The sequence below is a fragment of the Podarcis gaigeae genome (genome assembly GCF_964106915.1).
Source record: "Podarcis gaigeae genome assembly, chromosome: 5".
In the NCBI taxonomy this organism is placed as follows: Eukaryota; Metazoa; Chordata; class Lepidosauria; order Squamata; family Lacertidae; genus Podarcis; species Podarcis gaigeae.
In genome coordinates, this window is record NC_139681.1 from 98,228,059 (window position 1) to 98,255,388 (window position 27,330).

The 27,330-nt window shown below is 47.2% G+C and overlaps 1 protein-coding gene across 4 annotated transcripts in view; it reads right to left on the minus strand.

Moving 5' to 3' along the window:
- Positions 1-27,330, minus strand: part of MASP1 (MBL associated serine protease 1) — a 112,363-nt gene that overhangs the window by 74,703 nt on the left and 10,330 nt on the right. The gene's annotated exons all lie outside the window — the stretch shown is intronic.

Sequence of the window (27,330 nt, forward strand, 5' to 3'; positions counted from 1 at the left end):
ATCAAACCAATGTAGGGCTGGTGTCGACATTTTTTCTCCTCTGATCTCCTACCCAACCCGCTTCCTGGAGTCTGAACATCGTTTGGAAACCAGGCTGGTCTGTAAGTCATGACAGAAGAGGGACGGAACCTCTTTTGCATTTTCGGGATGGCTTTCAAATCCTGCTTTCATACACAGCGATCGTTTTCAAAGCACTGCCAGCCACCCCGAACCCACAAAGCAAAACGTGCCCCAAGTCCAGCTAATCAATCACAGTCAGACCCTGCAGTTTCCTGGAAGGAAAGGATCCTCTCTGGGTAAGTTAAACAGCACCAAGGCCAATAACATGTGGGTGATCTGAATCTTAGCTTTTCCAAAAAGCAGACCCGTATTCTGAGACGCGCCAAGCCCACAGCCTTCCTAGGCTCTCTGCCACACCCTGCCCTTCCAGAAAGTATGTAAACCTTTTTGCCACAAGACTGGGAGAGCGAAATCCAAGTGTATTGTGGCACCAAAAGACCATGAAGTCATTCAGCCACTGGGAACTTTCCATCAGGTTGTCTTAATTATCACAGCTTAGGAACAGATGAAGACAAACGCGCTCAGGATGTAGGCAAAAATTGTTTCCACTCCGTTGGAATATTATCTTTAAAAATAGCTGCACGGCAAGGAGCCGAGGGCTTGCAAAAGAGTCGACGGAGACAATTCGGGGGGGGGGTGTATGTTGGAGGCCTCTTTATTATTGGGGGGGGGGAGACGCAGCTCATATTTCCCTGCTCAACCCCCTACCCTGCCATCTTCACTTGAAAGAGTCACAGGTAGATGAGCTGAGATTGCTTACGGGAGAGGAGAACAGTTGCCAGTGTTACAGGAAAAATCCGAGGGCTCCCTTGGACAAAACAAAGACACCAACCAGGATAACTTGGAGCAAAACAGCAGCCTGTAGGCTTGGCCTTTATTGAACTGTTGCAACAGGGTATTCCCCTCACTTGCAGGCTAGAGGAAAGACCCAGAAGAATAGTGTGCAAGGTCTTATAAAAACTTTTGAAATTCCCCTCCTCTAGATCAAGCCTACCCCCAGAAACATCATGCATACATTACAGAAAGGAGGGGTTGAGGGAGGAGTTGTGGTGGTAACCTGAGTGTCCTGTCACCTGGCTGGTTCCCTTCTCTCCCCCTCCCCATGAGTCACTTCCAGGAGACAAAGGGGAGTTTGCAGTTTCCTGCCCCGAGAGGGAAGATCTGATCATTGTCCTTTGTTTCAGTCCATGCTGAATCCACTCCCATATGCAAGTTCTTTGTGATCTTGATTGTCTTCTGTCTGGGATCATCAGGGTTGGCATGGGCAGAGCTCCTGTGGATGTGCTGAGACGGTGAAGGGATTATGGCTGACCAGGACTAAGTCACCCCCCCTTTGTTAGTTCTTGTCATATGGAGTAAAATAAAAATGGAACAGTGCAAATCCGATGTATGGTTGATTTTCTATGAATTTATAACAGAAATGTGGCGTATGTAGTGTGTGAGTGTGTGTGTGTGAAGTTTATACAAACAGAATGATTGGGGTGGGGGGGTTCCTGCTACACCAGCCAGCTCTAGGTGGGGCTGCCCCTGGGGTCAGTCTGGAGCACTAAGGCCCGGGGGCCGGATCAGGCCCAATCACCTTCTAAATCCGGCCTGCGGACGGTCCGGGAATCAGCATGTTTTTACATGAGTAGAATGTGTGCTTTTATTTAAAATGCATCTCTGGGTTATTTGTGGGGCATAGGAATCCGTTCATTTTTTCTCTCCAAAATATAGTCTGGCCCCCCACAAGGTCTGAGGGACAGTGGACTGGCCCCCTGCTGAAAATGTTTGCTGATCCCTAGTCTGGAGGCTGCAGCTGGTGCAGAAGCTGCCAGCGAGTTCGTGTGTGTGGTCAAACTACTGCCAGCACGCAACACCTTGCTTGCAAAATTTTGATCTGGCTGCTAATTTGCTAGCGGGTCAACAGAAAAAGGGTCTGGAAAACCAAGCCTGATGGGGATGGGATGAGGGAGTTGGTGAGCTGTCTTCAAATATCATATGGAAGATGGAGCAAGCTTGTTTCGTGCTGTTCCGGAGGGCAGGACCTGAATCAAGGGATTAAAATGGCAAGGAAAGAGATTCCGACGAAACATCAGGAACGACTTTCTGACAGTAAAAGCTGTTCAGCAATGGAATGGACTACCTAGGAAGGTGGTGGAGGATTTTTAAATCCTTAGAGGATTTTAAGCGGAGGTTGGATATCCATCTGCTAGGGGTTATTTAACTGAGATTCCTGCATTGCAGGGGGCTGGAATGGGTGACCTTTGGGTTCCCTTCCAGCTCCACAAATCTTTTATTCCATCTGTTCTGAGGGCCAGGCAGAGAGTCAGAGACACACTCTTTCCTGGCCCCAGTCTGAGGCTCACCAGCCCTGCTCTAACCATTGCACCACACACTGGGTCCCCAATATGGATTTCCCTTTCTCACTTCATACTGTCAAGTCTGCAATTACAGCTTTACAATCCCAGCCACGTAAAGTGTGACCCAGAGATGGCCATTTCTCTCCCACGTGCACAAAGCCCTTCTGCATCTCTCCCCCAGCACCATGATTTTAAAAATGTGCGAGAAGATGCACTCTCACAGCGAAGTATGTTTTTCATTTTATATCGAAAGGGCTCTGGTATTCACTCGCTTTCCCATTTGCTCCCAACTTTCACATCTCAACCCACAAATGCTTTCGTTTTCACAAAGTCCCCTTCTGTTGCTGTCTCCATCTCAGTCTGTCATCCGTCACATGAAATGTCATGCCAGAAGACATAGAAAAAGAAACCATACGGCAGAGATTTCCCACACTCTTTGCAATAACAAAACACGACTATGCTCAGCAATATCCCTTGTTATTTGATTTTACTTCTGACTCACAAAAGTGATGTGTGATATCAGATGATTAGAGAACCTCATGGAGGAAAAGGCTTTTGATGGGTACTGGATGAGTCTTACATCTGGTATCAGAGAAAGTACTTATTTACACAGCTCATGGGGTTCTGTCCTTGGCCTGTTGCTCAACAACTTTTTAAACAACTTAGATAAAGGAATAGAGCGTAAGCTTGTATTTATCATTACAAAAGACTGGCCAGGCTCCCCAGGGTATCCAATCAAGTGAGCATTAACATGTAACACACTCAGATTTCTGCTGTAGACCGCCTTTTCTGTGATGTAGGTATGGTGTATGGGGTGGTAGTGGTCATGAGCTCCAGGACAGGGAATTTAAAATGTCTATATAAGAGCGGGCACACCTTGGTTCGGGATCCTCCTCCTTTCCTGCGTGTGAAGGGGGCACCCTGTTGCAACAGTTTAATAGAGATCAGGCTTACTAACTGCTTTGCTTCTCAATATTCTCTGGTTGGCCTCTGTTATTTTCTCCTACCAATAGGGAACCCACGTAAGGACTCCATACGGGCTCTTGGATACCCCATAAGGGGAAAGGGGCAGATTTTGGTTTACAACACTGGTAGTGGGGAAAGAGAAGAAGAAGAAGAGTTTGGATTTGATATCCTGCTTTATCACTACCCGAAAGAGTCTCAAAGCGGCTCACATTCTCCTTTCCCTTCCTCCCCCAGAACAAACACTCTGTGAGGTGAGTGAGACTTCAGAGAACTGTGACTGGCCCAAGGTCACCCAGCAGCTGCATGTGGAGGAGCAGGGAATCGAACCCAGTTCACCAGATTACGAGTCCACCGCTCTTAACCACTACACCACATTGGCGCACTGTTGCACTCTGCTCCTGCTGTGATGGGCTTCTCAGAGGCATCTGGTAGCAGGACTGGATAGGTTATTGGTCTGATCAAGCAAACTTTTCTTACGTTCTCCCTACCAATCTCACTTTAAAGTCCCACTCCTGTTTTCCGGGGATTGTCAGCACAGGCAGAACTAAAGAGCAGCTCAGGTGAAGCTTCTGTCCCAGGCAGACCAGAAGCCAAAGATCTTGCAGAAACCCAGAAGTCCAATGTTGCAACAGTTCTTAACCTTTAGCCAGCTAGAGGCACGGGGCAACGGTCTCCTCCTTGCTTCTACAAACTGTTTCCTGGCATGTTTGCACAAATTGCTTTCCTGGATTAGACGAAGGTTCATCATGTCCTGACCTAAATGGGCAATGATTGGCTAGATTGGGGCATGAGAAAAACACATGCCGGTTTCAAGGCAAGAAAGGATAAAGGAGAAGGTGCTGGAAGGAGTCGACAGAAATGTGATTCCTGGTGGAGCAAAAACAGCCCCTCCTGTAGGGCTGCCAGCTCTTGAATTTGAAACTTTTTCTGGTATCTGATGATAGGGGTGGGACAGAACCAGCTGAACCTGCCTAATTCACACTTTCCGAAACACAGCAAATCCTACGAAATCCATCCAGGCCTTTCTGAATTCTGCAATGCTGTTCCCCATCCCAAATAATGCGTACAAAATAGACATAGAATCATAACAGTGTACAGGATGCCTAACTAACGTAATCGGCTCTAAACTATTTCCAAATCTACTTAATTTTGACTGTGTCGTTTGCGCTCTGTACATGCACGGACTGTTTCTTGGGGGTTTATGGGGTATTTGGTTAATGCCTTTTTAGAAACTGAAATATAAAGTTAAGATTTTTAATTAATAATAATAATACAGTGGTACCTCGGGTTAAGTACTTAATTCATTCCGGAGGTCCGTTCTTAACCAGAAACTGTTCTTAACCTGAAGCACCACTTTAGCTAATGGGGCCTCCTGCTGCTGCTGTGCCGCTGGAGCACAATTTCTGTTCTCATCCTGAAGCAAAGTTCTTAACCTGAAGCACTATTTCTGGGTTAGCGGAGTCTGCAACCTGAATCGTATGTAACCTGAAGCGTATGTAACCCGAGGTACCACTGTAAAGATAAATATTTTTATTGTTTATACCCCACCAATCTGGCTAGGCTTCCCCATCCACTCTGGGCAGCTTACAGCACATAGCAGCATTTTTAAACGACCCCAACCTCAAAGTGATGCAGCCATCCCTTTGGGCAGGGAGTTTGCCGCTCCTGCGTTCTGTACAGTCACAAAGCGTATTGTAAATAAAAAGTTAAGTAGCTGGTTGCAGCCACAGCAGAGTGAGGACAAAGCTCCCCTTGTTGGCTGGGTCCGTCTCCCCTCGCCTCATCGCTTTCCCCTGAAGCCCTTTAAAAGAAAGCAATAGGGATTTCCTGAGACAAATGCAGAGGGGCCCGTCTCCCTCCTGGCATCCTGGGTGCAAATTCTTTCACTTTCTGGCGTGGTGCCATCGTCTGCCCCCCCCCTCCCAGTGTCCCTATATTAGCCAAATGCCTTCCCAGTGCTTAGAGACTCCGTCCCCTCTAAGGTCTGGTCTGGACTGGGTAACGTCTCCCAGACAAGGACCCTGTCTGCATTCCTAATGGAATGATTTGAATATGAATATGTCCTTTCTCTTTTTGGGGGGGCGTGAGAGAGGCGAGGGAGGCCCCTTTCATTCCGGAGATGCGAGCACCTCAAACTCTCGCGGCAAACCAGGGAGATTAGATGGGTGGGTCTCCGAGCTCTCATCCTTCAGAGAAAAGGGATATCAAGTTTGTTTAGTATTTCATTGCCTTTATTGTTTATTATTTCACTGCATTTCTGTCTAACTTTTTTCTCCAGGGAGCTGAAGGTGGTTTTCTCCCTCTTCGTTTAATTAATCCCTACAACAACCTTTTATGGAGGGTGAAAGAGGAGAGCGCAAAATATGGCCTGAAGCTCAACATCAAAAAAACTAAGATCATGGCCACTGGTCCCATCACCTCCTGGCAAATAGAAGGGGAAGAAATGGAGGCAGTGAGAGATTTTACTTTCTTGGGCTCCATGATCACTGCAGATGGTGACAGCAGCCACGAAATTAAAAGACGCCTGCTTCTTGAGAGAAAAACAATGACAAACCTAGACAGCATCTTAAAAAGCAGAGACATCACCTTGCCAACAAAGGTCCGTATAGTAAAAGCTATGGTTTTCCCAGTAGTGATGTATAGAAGTGACAGCCGGATCATAAAGAAGGCTGATCGCCGAAGAATTGATGCTTTTGAATTCTGGTGCTGGAGGAGACTCTTGAGAGTCCCATGGACTGCAAGAAGATCAAACCTCTCCATTCTGAAGGAAATCAGCCCTGAGTGCTCACTGGAAGGACAGATCCTGAAGCTGAGGCTCCAAGACTTTGGCCACCTCATGAGAAGAGAAGACTCCCTGGAAAAGACCCTGATGTTGGGAAAGATGGAGGGCACAAGGAGAAGGGGACGACAGAGGATGAGATGGTGGGACAGTGTTCTCGAAGCTACCAGGATGAGTTTGACCAAACTGCGGGAGGCAGTGGAAGACAGGAGTGCCTGGCGTGCTCTGGTCCATGGGATCACGAAGAGGCGGACACAACTAAACGACTAAACAACAACAACAACAACCCTGTGAGGAAGGTTGGGGTGAGAGGCAGCGACTCGTCCCCAAGGTCACCCAGTGAGCTTCATGGCCAGTGTAGGATTTGAACCCTGGTCTCTCAGCTCCAGGTCCAACACGCTAACCACTACACCACACTGGATCTCCAAGCTGAGAATCTAAAGAGTCCAAGGTAACCTTACACAACTGGGTGTGGCCACCAGGTGTTCTGTGATCTACAACTTCCACTTGTCACAGACCACAAGCTGGTTGGGGCTGACAAGACTCATGGCCGAAAGCAGCCGGTGAACATAACAACATAGGGCTGGGCTTGCAGGATCAGGCCAATGGCCCATTGACTCCAACATCCTGTTCTCACAGTGGCCAGCCAGATGCCTGTGGGAAAGCAGTAAGCAGAATTGGAACACAAGAGCAGCTCTCCCCTCCTGCAGTTTCCAGCAACTGAGATACTAATAATAATACTAATAATAATAATAATAATAATAATTTATTTATACCCCACCCATCTGGCTGGGCGGCTTCCAACAAAGTATTAAAATACAATGGTCTGTTAAACATTAAAAGCATCCCTAAACAGGGCTGCCTTCAGATGTCTTCTAAATGTCTGGTAGTTGTCTCTTTGACATCTGGTGGGTGGGTGCCACTACCAAGAAGGCCCTCTGCCTGGTTCCCTGTAACTTGGCTTCTTGCAGTGAGGGAACTGCCAGAAGGCCCTGGGAGCTGGATCTCAGAGTCCAGGCAGAACGATGGTCTGGGCAGATTCAGAAACATGACTGCCTCTGACTAGGAAGGCAGAGTGTAGCCATAATATCTAGTCACCACCAATAGCCCTCTCCTCCATGAATTTGTTTGGTCCTCTTTTAAAGCCATCTAAGTTGTGGACATCACTGCCTGCTGTGGGAGGGAGTTCCATAGTTTAACTAGCCGCTGCTTGAAGTACTTACTATCCCCTGTCCTAAAATGTATAATAATAATAATAATAATAATAATAATAATAATAATAATAATAATTTATTTATACCCTGCCCACCTGGCTGGGTGTCCCCGACCACTCTGGGCTGCTCCCAACAGAATATTAAAAGCACAATAAAACTTCAAACATTAAAAACTTCCCTACACAGGACTGCCTTCTAAACATCAGATAGTTGTTTATTTCCTTGACATCTGACAGGAGGGCCTTCCACAGGGCGGGTGCCACTACCAAGAAGGCCCAACATTCAGCTTCGTTGGATATGCAGCAATTCTAGTACCAAGAGAAGAAGAAAAAATCTTTCCACAGGATACTTTCCGCATGCCATGCATAATTTTTATAAACTTCCATGCTGTTGCCTCTTACATGCTTTTTCCTGAAACTAAGAAGTTTGGCCCCCAGATGCACAAGGCTTCTCTAAATCCTTATTGGCAGGCTGTGGGATAGTTTTAATTTCTCTCCCTCTCCTGCCCTCACTACTCTTTTAAGAATTGTTTCAGAGGACACTGAACCTCAGATCTCTGGGGTAGCAAGTGTGTGAGAAGCTACAATAGGATGCTCCCAGATGGGAGCTTACACAGAATGGCCCACTTGCAGGGTTAAGCCCCCTTGGACTCCACCCCAAATCCCTTTAATGCTCTTGCCCATCTAAAACAATGTGTCTTTTGGGTAGTGACAAAATGGGGAGCAATGGCAGGGAAGCAACAGGGAGATTAAACAGAAGCTTCTCTTCATCACTAATAATTAGAAACATTCTTTTTTTCCCAAAAGAGAAAGGAAAAATTATGTGCAAGTAGCAACCCACATTCATTTGCTGGTGGGTTTGTTCGTTTGGGTAATATATTATCCTCTGTCAAGTTTCACTTCATTTGGTCATGTTGCATAATCTCTTGAATTTTCTCTCTCTCACACACACAAACAGGGTGCTTTATTCAAACATGACTCTCATATGTAATTCACGTACCACGCTTATTGTACACAGGAAATATTCATGGACACAGCTAAGCATCTGGAAAGCACTTTGAGAATGTGGATCGCTACCTTCTTTTTACCCTTAGCATACAGATCTCATGCAGACCACTTTTTTAAAAAAAATCTTCTGAGTTAGAATTTTCATAGATGTTCCATGATCTTTTGGCAGCTGAGCTCATGGTTGGACAGTTTGTGTCAATCAACTGAAGCTCCTATAGCCAACAGAGCGGCAAGGGATTTAAAAACTGCAGTGGGTATTTCCATCAGGGGTTTTCAGTCATACAGTGGTACAAGTTACACACGCTTCAGGTTACATATGCTTCAGGTTACAGACTCCGCTAAATAGTACCTCGGATTAAGAACTTTGCTTCGGGATGAGAACAGAAATTGTGCTCTGGCAGCGTGGCAGCAGCAGGAGGCCCCATTAGCTAAAGTGGTGCTTCAGGTTAAGAACAGTTTCAGGTGAAGAAGAGACCTCTGGAACAAATTACCGTAAGTACTTAGCCCAAGGTACCACTGTATATACTTGCTCATGAGGGACAAATGGACAAAAGTGCAGGCCCCCCATACGCAAACTGATAAGGTCTAAGGTTTAATTTGAAACAACATTCATTTCTCCATGGCCTAGTAAGTACTTAATCAAAGTCTCTGGCTTTGATTTCACAATATAGATAGAAGGGTTAGGTAGGAACAGTGCCGGATTTACGTAAAGGTAAAGGGGCCCCTGACCATTAGGTCCAGTTGCGGATGACTCTGGGGTTGTGTCGTTCATCTCGCTTTACTGGCCGAGGGAGCCGGCGGATAGCTTCCGGGTCATGTGGCCAGCATGACTAAGCCGCTTCTGGCGAACCAGAGCAGGGCATGGAAACGCCGTTTACCTTCCCGCCGGAGCGGTACCTATTTATCTACTTGCACTTTGACATGCTTTCGAACTGCTAGGTTGGCAGGAGCTGGGACCGAGCAACAGGAGCTCATCCCATCACGGGGATTCGAACCGCCGACCTAATGATCGGCAAGTTTTAAGCTCTGTGGTTTAACCCACAGCGCCACCCATATCCCAGGTGCCAGATTTACGTATAAGCTAAACAAGCTCTAGCTTAGGGCCCCACTCTCTTGGGCCCCCCCCAAAAAAATTTAAAGGAAAAAACCTGGATGTATATTTCCAAAATATAAGATAAAAAACAAATAAAATAAAACCTACATGCAGCAACAGTGTTTTGTGTTGTGTAGGCTCCTATGATGTACATATTTTGTTACGTGCAAATGGCTTTAGATACCTGTTAGGTCTATACTCTGGTTTCACCTGAGATCGTGTAAATCCTTCGCCTTTTGGATACCTATTAGGTCTATAAATTACCATATACCATGTATTCAACACAAAGAACAGCAACAATTTGTTGTTGACAAAGGACAGCTGGAAATAGAGAGGGCCCCATTACCTTCAGTAGCTCAAAGCCTCATCAAACCTAAATCAGGTCCTGGGTAGGAAGACAGATTGCAAGATGCAGAATGCAGTCCAGCAAGTTGTTTGACACAGGAGAAAGAAAGAAAGAAAGAAAGAAAGAAAGAAAGAAAGAAAGAAAGAAAGAAAGAAAGAAAGCCTTCTTGCAGCACATAGCTAAACTATGGAACTCACTCCAATGGGAGGCAGTGATGTCCTATGAAGAAAAGTTACAGTGTGATAGCTCAGTCGGTAGAGCATGAGACTCTTAATCTCAAAGTCATGGGTTCGAGCCCCACATTAGGCAAAAAGATTCCTGCTTTGCAAAGGGTTGAACTAGATGACCTATGTATGGTAATCCCTTCCAAGTCTACAATTCTATTACTCTTTGAGTTGGGCCTTTTTAGTTTAGGGGGGGGAAAATGAGTGAGAGGAAACAGGATAGAGGTTTATAACGCCGTGGTGTGGTGTAAATGCATAGGAGCAGTGCTCCCCACCAAAAAAATATTAGGACTCAGGGTTATCCAGTGATGCTGAATATTCTGAGATTCAGGACAGATTAAATAAAGGACTTCATCACGCAGCTTGTGATTAAATTGTGGGATTCCCTGCCATAAGATGTGGCTGTTAGAATTCCTGCTCCGTGATTGCAGTCATGGGATTGTTGTCTATCCCATGACGGTGTATGTTTTGACTCCACAGAGTGGGAAGTGATGGAGACAGGATTTGTGTTCCTGTGCTCCGTGAAGTGGGACTATTGCCCTTTGTTCTTTCTCTTTGCTCTCTGATGCTAGAGAGAGACGGAGCCATGCTGCAGTTCTCCGTGTGTTTATATGTAAATAAAGTAGATTAGCCAAAATGCTGAGTTGCTGAGTTGCAAGGTGCACAAACTCTGCGGATCCCTAAGTGTGCCAATGTCTGTTGGCATCTGTCACTGTGATGTTTGGGCAGAAGAAAGTTTTGGAAGCTCCCGAACGATCGACCAGGAGGGAGGGAACATGCCAGTTGGGCATGTGTCCCTGCCAGGGTCCAACTAGAGTGTAGGCTGAACTCCTGACAGTGGCAATGGCTACCAAAGTGATGGCTTTAAGAATGTACGGAGAGCCTGTTGAATGAGGCGAATGACTCCTCATAGATATTGGTTGAAAATTTGAATAATATAATATTTGAAGGAACTTTCAGAGGATAAAACTAATATAAATGAATTTGCTAAATTAAATTTGAAGTGGAAAACAAGAAAGGAGGGCGGGTGGAAGTCATGAAAATAAGGTTATGAAGGATATGAATTTGAAAAGAGTCTTTTCTTTTTTCTTTTCTTTTTCTTCTTTTTTATGTTAAGTGTTTGTATTTTTGTACTTTGTATCTTTGTGGAAGTTTATTTTTTGTGTTTTTTCTATTTATTGTTTAAAAATTTTTATTGTGAAAATTTAATAAAATATCAATATAAAAAAAACACAAAGTGATGGCTTTAAGAATGTACGGAGAGCCTGTTGAATGAGGCCAATGACTCCTCTAGTCTAGCATTCTGTTCTCAAGGCGGTCAACCAGTAGGATAAAGGCTACCAATGCCTATTAGTCATGATGACTAGATGCCACCTCCAAACCCAGAGGCCTTTGAATACCAGCCCTTGAGTAGAAGAAGAAGAACAGTTTGGATTTGATATCCTGCCTTTCTTTCCCTTTAAGGAGTCTCAAAGCAGCTAACATTCTCCTTTCCCTTCCTCCCACACAACAAACACTCTGTGAGGTGAGTGGGGCTGAGAGACTTCAAAGAAGTGTGACTGGCCCAAGGTCATAGAATCAGAGAATCATAGAATCCTAGAGTTGGAAGAGACCACAAGGGCCATCGAGTCCAACCCCCTGCCAAGCAGGAAACACCATCAGAGCACTCCTGACATATGGTTGTCAAGCCTCTGCTTAAAGACCTCCAAAGAAGGAGACTCCACCACACTCCTTGGCAGCAAATTCCACTGTCAAACAGCTCTTACTGTCAGGAAGTTCTTCCTAATGTTTAGGTGGAATCTTCTTTCTTGTAGTTTGGAACCATTGCTCCGTGTCCGCTTCTCTGGAGCAGCAGAAAACAACCTTTCTCCCTCCTCTATGTAACATCCTTTTATATATTTGAACATGGCTATCATATCACCCCTTAACCTCCTCTTCTCCAGGCTAAACATGCCCAGCTCCTTTAGCCGTTCCTCATAAGGCATCGTTTCCAGGCCTTTGACCATTTTGGTTGCCCTCCTCTGGACACGTTCCAGTTTGTCAGTGTCCTTCTTGAACTGTGGTGCCCAGAACTGGACACAGTACTCCAGGTGAGGTCTGACCAGAGCAGAATACAGTGGCACTGTTACTTCCCTTGATCGAGATGCTATACTACTATTGATGCAGCCCAGAATTGCATTGGCTTTTTTAGCTGCCGCGTCACACTGTTGGCTCATGTCAAGTTTGTGGTCAACCAAGACTCCTAGATCCTTTTCACATGTACTGCTCTCAAGCCAGGTGTCACCCACCTTGTATTTGTGCCTCTCATTTTTTTTGCCCAAGTGCAATACTTTACATTTCTCCCTGTTAAAATTCATCTTGTTTGTTTTGGCCCAGTTCTCTAATCTGTCAAGGTTGTTTTGAAGTGTGATCCTGTCCTCTGGGGTGTTAGCCACCCCTCCCAGTTTGGTGTCATCTGCAAATTTGATCACCCAGCAGCTGCATATTGAGGAGCGGAGACGCGAACCCGGTTCCCCAGATTACGAGACTACTGCTCTTAACCACTACACCACATTGTCTCACAGAGTTTAGGCCTTCGGTCTAATTCAGTAGTTTCCTGCATCACAGGGGGTTGGGCTAGATGAATCTTGGGGTCCCTCCCAACTCTACAGTTCTGTGATTCCATGTTCTTAACTAAAGGATGCACTCAACTCTTCCACTGAAATCAGTGTGAATTAAAATGCTGACAGCTGCTAGGATTCTGGTACCCCAGAGTTGGAAAGGCGGACATGGTCCCCTACCAGAGTGGAATGGCAGAACAAATTGCTGGACTATGCAGAAATGGCAAAAACGACCAGGAAAACCAGAAACCAGGTAGATCAAAACTTTAACAAAGATTGGGAGGGATTTATATTATATTTGAAGGACCGCTGTAAACACTTGAACTCTTAAACAGGTTTAAAATAACTCTTGTAAGGTAACAAAGACTTTGGACAAAATGGATATCCGGAAAACTGGGGTGACATATGGTATGCAGTAGAAAAGAGTAAATAAAGAACCCATGGAGGGCATAGCTGTCAACGTTTCCCTTTTTTAAAGGGAAATTCCCTTATTCCGAATAGGATTCCTCGCAAGAAAAGGGAAAAGTTGACAGCTATGATGGAGAGGTGAGGGGGGGGGAGTCAAAAGATTAGGAAGAATCTTGTTTTGTTTTGTTTGTTTTTTTGGAGTGTGAATGTAAACATCAATTTGTAATATCCAATAAGTTTTTTTATATGAAAAAAGAAACTTTGGTGGATCGGGACCTTTGCATTTTGGTTTCCTGCTGTTTCACATTGATTTAAGCCACCCACCCTCACAACGGCCACCCTCCTCAGTCCACCAGCACTACCACAAATTTCCTGGCCGCCTGCCTGCTCTCTTGACACTCCATTTCCGAGAATGCTTTCACTCCTGCAAATGGAATTTTGCTGCTTTAATGAGGAGTTTATATATACGTTACAAGGGATGGATTATATCCTCCCCTCATCAACCCAATTAGCGCATTCCAGGCCAGGCCAGGGAGAGGTTGACGGCCTCCGCCGTTGACTGCCTGCCTCAGGGTAGCAATGAAGAACGCTGGCATTGAGAGGGTTCCCATGACATTGTAGGAACCACTTTCGAAAACAGATCCTTACACTGTTTCCTTGCATCCCAGCTGGGAATGGGGGAGAAATAGAATTATCCACGAAGTTAAAGGCGGACCTACCCGATTCACACTTCCCGAAGCAACACAGGGGCCGAAATGCAGTCCCTGAATTTTGCAACGCAGTTCTGCAGCCAGCTAATGTGCATTTACTAGGATAAAGTGGGTATGGAATGCACATGTATGTGAAAATAACAGCAAAATGTGCACCATATTAGGGGAAATTGCTTGCAAAAATGTGTAGGCAAAATTTCATAGCAATGCGAAATTAGGAAAAAGTTGCTGGCGAATTTTCATGAGTCCCTTTGTAAAAAAAAATCTCAGACTGATGCGGAAATGTTTGGAGCTAAAGTCAAGACTGGAAAAATGAGAAACTAAAAATGGACAGATTCACCCACCCCAAAACCTCTGCTACCTTGTGGGATATCTTCGGGAGAAGAAAAGGCTACACAAACCTGGATAGCACCTTCTATGCCTCCTTCCGGCAACTCTTGCAGCCAAGCAAGTGCCAAATACCGTATATTTTGCTCTATAAGACTCACTTTTTCCCTCCTAAAAAGTAAGGGGAAATGTGTGTGCGTCTTATGGAGTGAATGCAGGCTGCGCAGCTATCCCAGAAGCCAGAACAGCAAGAGGGATCGCTGCTTACGCTGCGCAGTGATCCCTCTTGCTGTTCTGGCATCTGAGATTCAGAATATATTTTTTCTTGTTTTCCTCCTCCAAAAACTAGGTGCGTCTTGTGGTCTGGTGCGTCTTATAGAGTGAAAAATACGGTATATTGCTCTGCTTTCCTTTGGACCACATCATCAAGGCCAAGAGGGTGGGTCTTGTCTGCTGGGCAGCCCAGGACCTCCAGACACATTGCCCAGGATTGCACCCCGTTCAGGTGCTGCTAATGCAACAGTTTGACTTCACCCACAGAGGCGTACTCCATTGTCTCTCGAGACAGACAGATGACAACCACAATAGCAATGCAGCCTGGAGTTAGAATGTGAGTCCCTGGCCACCAGGTATCCTGGAGCTCCGATTTTGGGCAACACAAGCGGAGGTTACTCTGAGCGTGAGTCCTGGCAGGATCAGGTACAGTGGTAATTACAGTGGTACCTCGGGTTAAGTACTTAATTCGTTCCGGAGGTCCGTTCTTAACCTGAAACTGTTTTTAACCGGAAGCACCACTTTAGCTAATGGGGCCTCCCAATGCGCCGCTGGAGCACGATTTCTGTTCTCATCCTGAAGCAAAGTTCTTAACCCAAGGTACTATTTCTGGGTTAGCGGAGTTTGTAACCTGAAGCGTATGTAACCCGAGGTACCACTGTACTTAACCTGAGGTACCACTGTACTCAGACTGGCCCAACAAGGAGTAGAAACCTTGGCACGGCTGTTTTCAATCCGGCAACCAAGAGAAACAGCCGTTGTTTCTCTCTCTCTCCAGCCGGTACTTGATGCTCCTCCTCAGGGACAGATCTTCTCTAGTGAACATGTCGACATAATGACCCCTGAGGGGAATCCCGCCAAACAAGCAGCCAAGATTTAATTACCAGCCGGCACTCGGGATGTAAATGATCTATGAAAAAGTATACAGTCCTCAGCGGAGGCAGCACACATTAACCAGGCCGCGTGACCCCTCTGTTTAGTTTTCTGTCAGAGGTCTCCCTTGGGTTCTTTGGTGAAGGGGGAATGACTGGGAAGGGGGGAAAAGGCCCAGGGTTCGGAGGAGAAATGGTTCTCTGATGCAGGAGGGCAGGCAGGGACTCACCAACTCATTAAACCATAGAACTGTAGAGCTGGATGCAGCGGCATAGCGTGGGTTGTCAGCACCCGGGGCAAGGCAAGTAATTTGCGCCCCTAACCCCTAACCTGCCGCCGCTGCCAGCTTCTTCTTGCTGCTGCCTGGGCTGGGGTATTTACGGTAAGGTAGCCACGGCGGCGGCGGCGGGTCCGTGTCAGGTGATCTGAGGCGAGTTGCCGCTAGCGCTGTCGCCCAAACGACGCCACTTGCCCAGAGGAGGAGGGGGGCAGAGAGGCGAGGAAAATGCAACATGGCCCAGCAGCTGCGGCAGCGGTGGGGCTGTGAGGAGGGGCTGCCTGGCGCGCCCTCCGCGGCCCTAATGCACAGGGACCGCGGCGAGTGCTGAGAGCCGCTGCCTGCCGGACGCCTTCAGCCCTGACGCGCGCACAGCTCGTCGGATCCGCGAGACATGGGGCTCTGCTACAGCCTGTGCCCGAGGCTCTTCGGCGACTCCGGAGGCGGCGAGCGCGCTCCCCCAGATGTTGTGCCCGGTGCGGCTAGCCCCCCTGCACCCCCACGCTATGCCACTGGCTGGGGGGACCCTGAGGGTCATCCAGACCAACCCCTGCAATTGCAGGAATCTCAACTAAAGCATGCAGGGCAAATGGCTGTTGAGTTGTGGGTGAACATATCAGACGACACAGCGATTCTTCAAACAGCTCTTGTTTATTCACAGGCCAGAACAGAACTGAACTGAAGGGTTCAGCCAGCCTGCTTATATAGAGCTCCAGTACAACGTAACAGTAACAATTTTCTAAAACTATCCAGTCACTGAACGTCACTTTCGATCCCTTATTTGCGCTTAGTCGGAATATCCTCCCCCCCCCAATTTCATTCCATTAATAATAATAATAATAATAATAATAATAATAATAATTTAATATTTGTACCCTGCCCATCTGGCTGGGCTTCCCTAGCCACTCTGGGCCGCTTCCAACAAAATATTAAAATGCAGTAATGCACCAAACATTCAAAGCTTCCCTAAACAGGGCTGCCTTCCGATGTCTTCTAAAAGTCTGGTAGTTGTTGTTCTCTTTGACATCTGGTGGGAGGGTGTTCCACAGGGCGGGTGCCACCACCGAGAAGGCCAGATTGAGAGTATCTGCTACTTGCCAGGGTCAAAGCTGAGCATCTCCTGCCTTTAGGCCACTGATATTCAGAGATATATTGCTCCTGGCCATGAAGGTTCCACTCAGCTATCATTCTGTGATGAGTTAAATAGGTCTCACCAGTGTTTGGGACCAAAACTGTCAGTAAGGCACCTGATGTGTGGCTTTTTAGCCTGCCACCTAAGAGATCTCACCTGTTGAAGGGCAACTTCAAGGCCTCTCCTGCATTCCTTTCTTCTTGATGTTTAAAACCAGGCTGGCACAGGACAGGCCTTCAAACAGAGGACCATCCTTTACAAAATAGGGCACATGGCCACTCTATTACCACCCCTCCCTCCTTCCCTCCCACCCCCTGTCCCCCCCTTCTGTGTGTAGCTGAAGCTGCAGTTTCTTGGCTCCTGTGCATGCACAGAGAGCAGATCGCTTCTGGACAACCTATTTATTAGGGAATTCGTGCCGATTGGCTGAAGGTGAATGTTGGAAGATTTGGAACAGATAAAGGAAAGTCTTTCACACACACACACAGTTAAACTATGGAACTCCCTGCCACAGGAGTCAGTGATGGCCACAAACCTAGATGGCTTTGAAAGAGGAATAGGCACATTCATGGGGGAGGAGGGGGCTGTCAAAGGCTGCTAGATATGATGGCTCGGCTCTGCCTCCACAGTAGGTGTGATGGCCTGGGGCTTGGACTTGAAACCAGAGGAGTCTCAGTCCGCACCGGATCCTTTGCCTCCGGCATCATCTGAACCAAGTCTGGGGCCTGATCCTGAAGAGTCCCAGTCTGCACAGGTTCCCCTGCAACAAGCACCAGCTGGGCCGAGTCAGGGGCCTGAGCCTGCCCTGGCTCCAGATGTGGGGATGACCTCGTTGCCTCCAGCTGGGCCATCGCTTACAGCTGCTCCACTACCGGTTGGGTCAGGGGAGGCTGAGGCGGCTTCTGGGTCTAGTCACCCACCAACGTCTCCCGAGCTGCAGAGACTGAGGTCTGAGAGAAGGAGAGACCTGCGTACTCGCAGGAGGAGTGCTTGCCTTTGGGTGAGACAGGGAGGTGAGTCACCAGGGGATCAGGACCGGCCACTACCCCGACAAAGATAAAAGGCTGTCAGACCCTGCCCCAGGTTGCGGGAGCAACATTGCTGTATGCTAGATCCTGCCTGAGATCCTGTCCCTGCCCTTGCCTGGTTTCCTGCCTCGTGTCCTGCCTTGGCCCTGTTGGACTGACTCCTAGCAGAACCTTGGGATTCTGAACCGGATGCTTCTGAATTCCAGTTGCTGGAAACCATGAGATGAGAGAAGGCTCTTGTGCTTGGATCCTGCTCACTGGTTTCACATAATGGCCATCTAGTTGGCCACAGGACAAGAAGCTAACTAGATGAGCCCCTGGCCTGATCCAGCGGGCCCTCCTTACGTTCTTATCCCACACTTTCCCGTCACTTTCGTTACCACAAAAACTCGGATATTTCGGGATGTGCCTTTGTTGTGCAAGAGTGACAAAGCTACTCTAATTGTGCAATCTTAATTTGCTGGTATGTGCCCAAATCCCAACCACAAAATAACAACTGTCTGGAAACAGCCTAGTAGTGCAATCCCTTTAGGTGCAAGAGGGAAAGCTATACCCCATTCTCAATGTTTCCTCCCATCGAAACATTCAAGGATGCTCTGTTTTCTACCCACGGACACAGAAATCTGCCTTGCTGCCTCTAACTGTGAAGGCAGTTCTACTAACTCCTGACTAGTAGCTGCTGATATTTTTCTCCTCCTCCAAGAATGTGTACAACCCTGTCCTAAATCTTCCACCTTCCACTTTCTCCATGCTGCGTATAATTTTATAAACATCTACCGTGTCTCCTCTAACTCACCTGCCCAGGTAAAGGTGACCATTAGGTCCAGTCATGACCAACTCTGGGGTTGCGGCGCTCATCTCGCTTTACTAGCCGAAGGAGCCGGCGTACAGCTTCTGCGTCATGTGGCCAGCATGACTAAGCCGCTTCTGGCAAAGCAGAGCAGCGCACGGAAACGCCGTTTACCTTCCCGCTGGAGTGGTACCTATTTATCTACTTGAACTTTGACGTGCTTTCGAACTGCTAGGTTGGCAGGAGCAGGGACCGAGCTCACCCCGTTGTGGGGATTCGAACCGCCGACCTTCTGATCGGCAAGCCCAAGAGGCTCAGTGGTTTAACCCACAGCGCCACCCACGTCCCTTTTTAAAAGTGCCCAACAGACACAGAATTGCTCCAGAGGACACCAACCTTCATTTAACAAATAAGTTTCTAGCTCTCATGAATGGAAACCGCGTTGGATTTCCAATGGTGATCCAGGGGGGAAAGAGGGTCCCTATAAAGACTGTAGACTTTCTCTTGAGCAAAGCATACAGATATATTTCCATTTGCAAGGCATAAAATGAAGCTGTTCTTTGGGGAGAGTTAGAGATCCCAGGCATATTTTTTCTTTATTGCATCATTTAAGTGCAGGGCTACAGATGGCCCTGGCCACACCCCACGGAACAGCCTGCTGGGCTGGCAGAAAAGCTGCAAAATTAGAAAAACATGGAGGATTAACTATGGTGCTGTTGGGAATGAAGACAAACAAAACCCCGATCTGTGAGGGCAGTTTCAAAACTTCACGGGTTTTGCAAAGAAATGTGCAGGAGGCAGCAGTGGCGAACGCTCAGGCCTCCTGTGGCAGCTGCCGCAAAGCCTTGGCCAAAGACACCCTGATCCTGTGGCAATTGAGGAGCTGCCAGGATCCACGGAAATAGGGGCTGGCTTAGCTCCTCCAGAGTCAAGCCTGTGCTCAGCTGCTTCCCTGGAACGCAGGGGGCCAGCTCAAGATGTTCTTTCCTCCTTGCACCAAAACGAACATCGCTTCTCTGATTCATGTACCAAATATGACACTCCTTGTTGCCGCTCCTTAAATCGGAGCCTGAGGAATGCTTTCCCTTCCCATGGTCTTGTGCTAGTGGTGGGCGGGGCCAGAAGCAAAAGTAGGCGGAGCAACACTTTCCCCCTTCCCTCAGACCTCCTCTCCAACGGAAGCCAAAAAGCCTCAGGTGAGCTCCTTGTCTCCATCCCATCAACATCAGAGGCAATAGATGGTGGTCACATGACACAGGGCCTTTTCTGTGGCTGCTCCCGGATGGAGGGATTCCCTCCCAAAGGAGGATAGCCTGGCTCCCTCCCTGTTATCCTTTCCTGTTCAGATGGGCTTTTGGAAGCTGAAGTGCAGACAATGCTAACCACCACCAGGCTGTTGTCCGGGCTAATCATATTTTAATTGCTGGTTCTAAATGTGTTCTGGTGTACAGTGGTACCTCGGGTTACAGACACTTCAGGTTAAACTCCGCTAACCCAGAAATAGTGCCTCAGGTTAAGAAATTTGCTTCAGGATGAGAACAGAAATCGTGCTCCGGCGGTGCGGCAGCAGCGGGAGCCCCCATTAGCTAAAGTGGTGCTTCAGGTAAAGAACAGTTTCAGGTTAAGAACGGGCTTCCGGAACGAATTAAGTACGTAACCATAGGTACAACTGTATTTAATTATTGTTTCCAATGGGTTTGTTTTTATTCCTTTGTATTTTATGAAGTTTTAAAATGCTGAATCCCAGCTTGGGAAGGAAGGCGGGGTATAAAGACATTTAATACTTTTAAAAGGTAAAGGGAAAGGACCACTGACAGTTAAGTCCAGTCGCAGACGGTTCTGGGGTTGCGGCGCTCATCTTGCTTTACAGGCCGAGGGAGCCGGCGTTTGTTCGCAGACAGTTTTTCTGGATCATGTGGCCAGCATGACTAAGCCGCTTCTGGCGCAACGGAACACCGAAACCAGAGCAGCACACGGAAACGCCGTTTACCTTCCCGCCGGAGTGGTACCTATTTATCTACTTGCACTCTGACGTGCTTTCAAACTGCTAGGTTGGCAGGAGCAGGGACCGAGCAATGGGAGCTCACCCCGTCGTGGGGATTCGAAGCGCTGACCTTCTGATCGGCAAGCCCAAGAGGCTCAGTGGTTTAGACCACAGCACCACCCGCGTCCTTTAGTACTTCTTATAAAATAATAAATGAGTATTTTGGTGTGGTTGCCATGAAGGGCTCTTTAATAGATCCTGTCATTAGCAGCTATCACTCTTGCCACCAGGCTCTTTCCAGCGGGGTTACTGTGAGAATCTGGCCACAGCTCCCTTGCCCCTATGACTCAGTTTCTAGTGGCTTCTGAGCAAATGCAATTGCCAGGCCAAGATTAAACTTATAAGCGTAAAAAATTATCATTGATGTTTTGATCCTTGTTCAGATTTTTGAAAACAGCTTAGGCGAAGGGAGTGCAACTCCTTTTCACACCCGTTTCTGGGTCTGGACCTTTTTAACAAGCTGGGATTCCTGCTGACTTGAAAAATGCAAAACAACTCTGCAATTTCTGCTGCATAACAGAAGCCCCACAATCCTAGAGAGGCTGGGAGACTTCTGCTAAGCGGGTGTTTGATGTTAAACTGGTTGTCAGCTCTGACTCACTTCTCTCCAAAAATAACCAGTTAACCCCTCGGGTGCTCTCAGTCCAAAAGTGGTTCCCCTCCCACCCCCAAAGTTTCTGCACCCAGCTAGGGATGGAGGACAATTTTGATTTTGTTTGCATTTTCATGAGAAACTACACAATTCTCAAACCGATATATGCTCCAAAACACACAATCCTTAGAAATACACACTTCTCCCATGTACAAAAACATATGAACCAAAATGCACACCAAAGCATATACTAGGGGGAACTGGGCCTAGAAACAAATATTACATCAAAATTACATACAAGAATGTCTTGTGTCAGGGGAAATGGCTTGCAAAATTGTGTTTAGCAGGAGAAATTTGTGTTAAAACAGCTGTGAATTTTCAAGAGAGTTAAAAAAGAAATTGCAGCTGGTTGCAGAAATGTAGAGGAAATGAATAACGTAACTAATATTTGCAATCGATGGGAGAGTTTCGGCAGACATCGCTCCTTCCATCTTAGAAGCTCACTGCAACTGGACAATTTCCTTCTGGAAAATGATTAGTAAGACAGCAGGCACCTTCCCTTCCTCTCACGTCCATTCAGCTAGGAATGGACCTCACAGAGTTATGTGGTCCACCTAGAGAGACGACTGATGCAGCCTCAGGCCATGTATTGCGATGGACCAGTTCCGTGATCCATGCGTCATTCAAACCTGCTCCTGGTGTGGCCTGCCTGACAGTCATATGGTTTCTAGTTTGTATCCTGAGCATCCTTCAAACAGAGGAGGAGGTCAAGGGTGCTCCCTAAAGTCCTGCATCAAATTCCTTCTAGATTTTCTGTGTACAGTCATACCTCGGGTTACGAATGCTGCGGTTGCGCATTTTCGGGTTGTGGATCCCGCTGAATCCGGAAGTACCAGAATGGGTTATATCTGGGTTTTGGCGCTTGCGCATATGCAAAAGCACAGAATGACACCACCCGCACGCACAGAAGCGCCGAATTGCATCATGCGCATGCACAGATGCAGCACTGCGGGTTGCGAACGTGCCTCCCGCATGGATCACGTTTGCAACCTGAGGTATGACTGTTTACTTAGGGCCAGCCTCCCCGCAAAAAACTCCACAACTCTGGAGGCGTGTTATACATGAGGGCATGTTATACACGGAAAAATACGGTATATATTTGATCCCCAATGGTCCTATTCCCTGGGTTCTATCATGACAGCTGCCCATGCCTGTGTTTGCATGCATGTGTGATGAACAGATCACATCGTGTACTACCCATAAAATACTTTGGTGTTTGAAAAAGCACTGTGTGTACTATTCTTTGCGAGTCACCATTGAAACAGCTGCATGGATTCCCCCTTCCTCAGCCCACAAGCACTTGGCAAAAAAGAATTTTACATTTCCCCATCTGATGGATGGCAGCAAGACTTTTCATGTCAGCATGATAGCAGTTATTTAGCAACCGACGTGGGATCTGAATTTCTCCAGAGAACCTCCCACCCAGAAAAGTTGGTCATACCCGTGATAGGTCTGAATCATACAAAGTGATATTGGCGGAGATAACTCATCTCCCCAACCTGGGCAGGTTCCAACATTTTCTTCTTTACACCTCCTTCACGTTAAAAAAACAAAAAAACAGCAGCAGCGATACCAAATTATCTATTAACTGTATTTTTCGCTCCATAAGACGCACCAGGGGACGCGGGTGGCGCTGTGGGTTAAACCACAGAGCCTAGGACTAGCTAATCAGAAGGTCGACAGTTCGAATCCCCGCGACGGGGTGAGCTCCCGTTGCTCTGTCCCTGCTCCTGCCAACCTAGCAGTTTGAAAGCACGTCAAATTGCAAGTAGATAAATAGGTACCACTCCGGCGGGAAGGTAAACGGCATTTCGGTGCGCTGCTCTGGTTCGCCAGAAGCGGCTTAGTCATGCTGGCCACATGACCCGGAAGCTGTATGCCGGCTCCCTCGGCCAATAAAGCAAGATGAGCGCCCCAAACCCAGAGTCAGTCTCGACTAGACCTAATGGTCAGGGGTCCCTTTACCTTTACCTTTAAGACGCACCAGACCATAAGATAGCACCTAGTTTTTGGAGGAGGAATGCATGAAAAAAATATTCTGAATCCCAGAAGCCAGAACAGCAAGAGGGATTGCTGCGCAGCGATCCCTCTTGCTCTTCTGGCTTCAGCAAAAGCAATGCAAAGCCTCTTCAGGGCAGCGGGAGGAAGGCTCCCCCTGCCCTGAAGAGACTTCGTGCAGCTATCCCAGAAGCCAGAACAGAAAGAAGGATCGCTGCGCAGTGATCCCTCTTGCTGTTCTGGCTTCTGGGATAGGTGCGCAGCCTGCATTCTCTCCATAAGACGCACACACATTTCTCCTTACTTTTTAGGAGGGAAAAAGTGTGTCTTATAGAGCAAAAAATACGGTATATTCAAGCATATACAGTGGTGCCTCACAAGACGAAATTAATCCATTCCACGAGTCTCTTCGTCTTGCAGTTTTTTCGTCTTGCGAAGCACAGCTATTAGCGGCTTAGCGGCTATTAATGGCTTAGCGGCTTAGTGGCTATTAACGGCTTAACGGCTTTAAGAAAAAGGAAACAAACTCGCAAGAACTCGCAAGACGTTTCGTCTTGCGAAGCAAGCCCATAGGGAAATTTGTCTTGCAGAACGACTCAAAAAACGGAAAACTCTTTCGTCTTGCGCGTTTTTTGTCTTGCGAGGCATTCGTCTTGCGGGGCACCACTGTATATTTTTTTACCATAAGGCTCTGAACTTTGCATTTGGAGAAGATGCAGAGGAAGAAAAGGACAATAAGCAGGAAGGGCAAGCAGCTGTTAGCAAGGAGAAATGAAGCCAGAGAAAATCAAAGCAGGACCCCCCCCCTCCGTTTTTAATTCTTTTGGGAAGCAGAGCTTCAAGCAGGTGGAATCCAACAGACATCTGCAAGGCAGTAGTCGCCAACGTCTCACACTCCTGACAATGTTTTTCAAACTTTTTAACACTTTGTAAACTCCTCCTCCTTTTTGATTTTCACCCAAGGAGCTCTGGAAACTTCCCATGGGATCCCTGAAATTCAGGCCACAGAATACATCACGAGTCCCAAACAGACGTCCTCCAGATTGTTTGGACTGCAAGAATATAAGGACATAGAAAAGGGCCAGTAGCCCATCTAGTCTCTCCTGGTATGTCCCGCGGAGGACCTTAAGGTCCACAAATGACAGCATTCTGGAGGTCCCAAGACACAAGGAGGTTAGATTGGTCTCAACCAGGGCCAGGGCCTTTTCAGTACTGGCCCCGACTTGGTGGAACGCTCTGTCACAAGAGACCAGGGCCCTGCGGGACTTGACATCTTTCTGCAGGGCCTGCAAGACGGAGCTGTTCTGCCTGGCCTTTGGTTTGACCCTTATGTTTCCCTCCCCTTATGGTTTTGACTTTTAAAATGAGGCTGCATTTTAAATTACATTTTAACCTGTATTTTAATTTGTTTTTTCTTTTTCTTATTTTTTCTTATTATGTTTTTACTGAAATTTTATTGAGGCTCTGGCTGGGGAGGGTGGGGTATAAATAATAATAATAATAATAATAATAATAATAATAATAATAATAATAATTATTATTATTATTATTATTATTATTATTATTATCCAGCATCTTTTTTTTCACAGAGGCCAACCAGATGCCTGTTATGGGAAACCAGTGAGCAGAACATGAGCACAACAGTCCTCTCCCCTTCTGTGGTTTCCAGAAACTCGTATTCAGAAGCACTGGTGGGAGCAGACATAGCCACAATAGCCCTTTCCTCCATGAATCTGTCTAATCCTCTTTTAAATACATCTATCACTGCCTCCTGTGGCAGGGAGTTCCACAGTTTAACCATGAACTGCACGAACGAGTCCTTTCTTTTATCTGCACTACTTATGGGCTTCTGGTTTGGGGACCTCTCCCCAGTTGCAAACAGGATACTGGGGCCAGAGGGATCCCTGGTCCCATCCAGTCGGGCTGCTCCTTATGTCCTCAGCCTTACTTGACAGCCGCCACGGAACTGCGCGCTGAAATCCCAAACCGCTGCAAGCAATTATTATGTCTGACAGCGTTGCGCAAGGGAGTGAGCTGGCGTGAATGGAGATTCCAGAGATGTCTTTTATCCTGGGTGAGCCAGAACGATGACAGAATGTGTTTTAAATGGAACGAAGGAAAAACAAATGTCACATAAATAGGAACTGAGAGAGGATGTAGAGGGCAAAGGGTCCTTATCCCTAGCTTCAGAGACACACTCGCTTTTTCTCTCTGTGTTTTGGGATGGTGGACAGGGATGGCTCCAGGTTTGGGCAAGTCACCCTCCCTGCCCCTTTTCCCAGCTGAGTCTCCCTCGGAGATGGGGAACTGGTTCCTTATCAGGGACTAAGAGCCTCTTGGTGGTGCCTGACAGATATTCAGGAATACTTTATATGTGTTGTTGTTGTTGTTAAATTTGTATGCCACCCTATACCCGCAGGCCTCAGGATACAAATTACAACATAGAAAACACAAAATACATAATCAAAATAAAAACAGAAACTATCCAATTGTCAGGAGCTCAGCCTACACTCGAGTAGGTCCCTGGCGGAGACACCTGGCCAACTGGCATGTTCTCTCCCTCCTGGTCGATCGTTCACGAGCTTCAAAAGCTTTCTTCTGCCCGAACATCACAGCGGCCAATGCCAACCGACACCCGCACACTTAGGAATCTGCAGAGTTTGCGCATCATGTGTAGCCCACCTCAGCAACTCAGCATTTTGGCTAATCTACTTTATTTACATATAAACACACACGGAGCACTGCAACATGGCTCCCTCTCTCTCTAGCATCAGACAGAAAAGAGAAAAAGAACAAAGGACAATAGTCCCCCTTCACGGAACACAGTAACCCAAACATCCTGTCTCTGTCACTTCCCACTCTGTGGAGTCAAAACATACACAGTCATGTGAAAGACAACAATCCCATGACTGCAATCATGGAGCAGGAATTCTAACAGCCACATCTTATGGCAGGGAATCCCACAATTTAATCACAATTTAATCACCAATAACCCCCTCAAACATGTTTTAAAAGGGCCTTGGATGACAATCAACCAAAGGTCTGGTTGAAACCTGCAGAAAAAATCTCTGTCGGACCATAGACCATCCTCCCCATGCCAGATGTTTTGGAGCACAACTGCTTATGCCAATGGAAGTTGTAGTCCAACAACATCCAGAGGGCGCCATGTTGGGGAAGGCTGGGAAGAGCCTGTCTGCTGAATCGGGCCAGTATCGTGTTCTCACAACCAGATGCCCCAATGGGAAGCCCAAGTGCAACAGCAGTGCTCTCGCTACTTGTGAGTCTCAGCAGCTGGAATACAAACAGGGCTGAAGAAGATTTACACTGATACAGACTGTTAGGATATAGTTCCGTTCCACCTTAAATGGTCAGGCATGATTGTTGTGTGTCACATGCCTGTTTACTTCCTGCTCCCTGGGAGTTTCCGTTTTGTGTATAGTTTTTGCTCCGGCTGTTTTCCCGGACACGGATGCAAGCAGTCATGTTTTTTTCCTTTGTTCTGATCAACGTTGAATAAAGCTGTAAATGTGCTCTCCTGGCTGAATCTTCCATTGTGAAAACTCTGCAGAGAGGGTGTGCATGAGTCCCGGAATGTGTCTGAGGCTCGTGTCGCTAATTGACTGATGCTGTTCTACGGGAGACCGGGAGATCGTCCGGAGACGACGTGGAGGCTGCCTGATGCCCCTGTCTCCCTGGCAGTATCCCAACAACAGGTTATGGGCCCAGATTCAGGAGAGTAAGACAGCTGAAGACTGCGAGAGGTATGTGGGGAAAAGCAAGGGAAGTAATAGTGCCACTGTATTCTGCTCTGGTCAGACCTCACCTGGAGTACTGTGTCCAGTTCTGGGCACCACAGTTCAAGAAGGACACGGACAAACTGGAACGTATCCAGAGGAGGGCAACCAAAATGGTCAAAGGCCTGGAAACGATGCCTTATGAGGAACGGCTAAGGGAGCTGGGCATGTTTAGCCTGGAGAAGAGGAGGTGAAGGGGTGATATGATAGCCATGTTCAAATATATAAAAGGATGTCACATAGAGGAGGGAGAAAGGTTGTTTTCTGCTGCACCAGAGAAGCGGACACGGAGCAATGGTTCCAAACTACAAGAAAGAAGATTCCACCTAAACATTAGGAATAACTTCCTGACAGTAAGAGCTGTTCGACAGTGGAATTTGCTGCCAAGGAGTG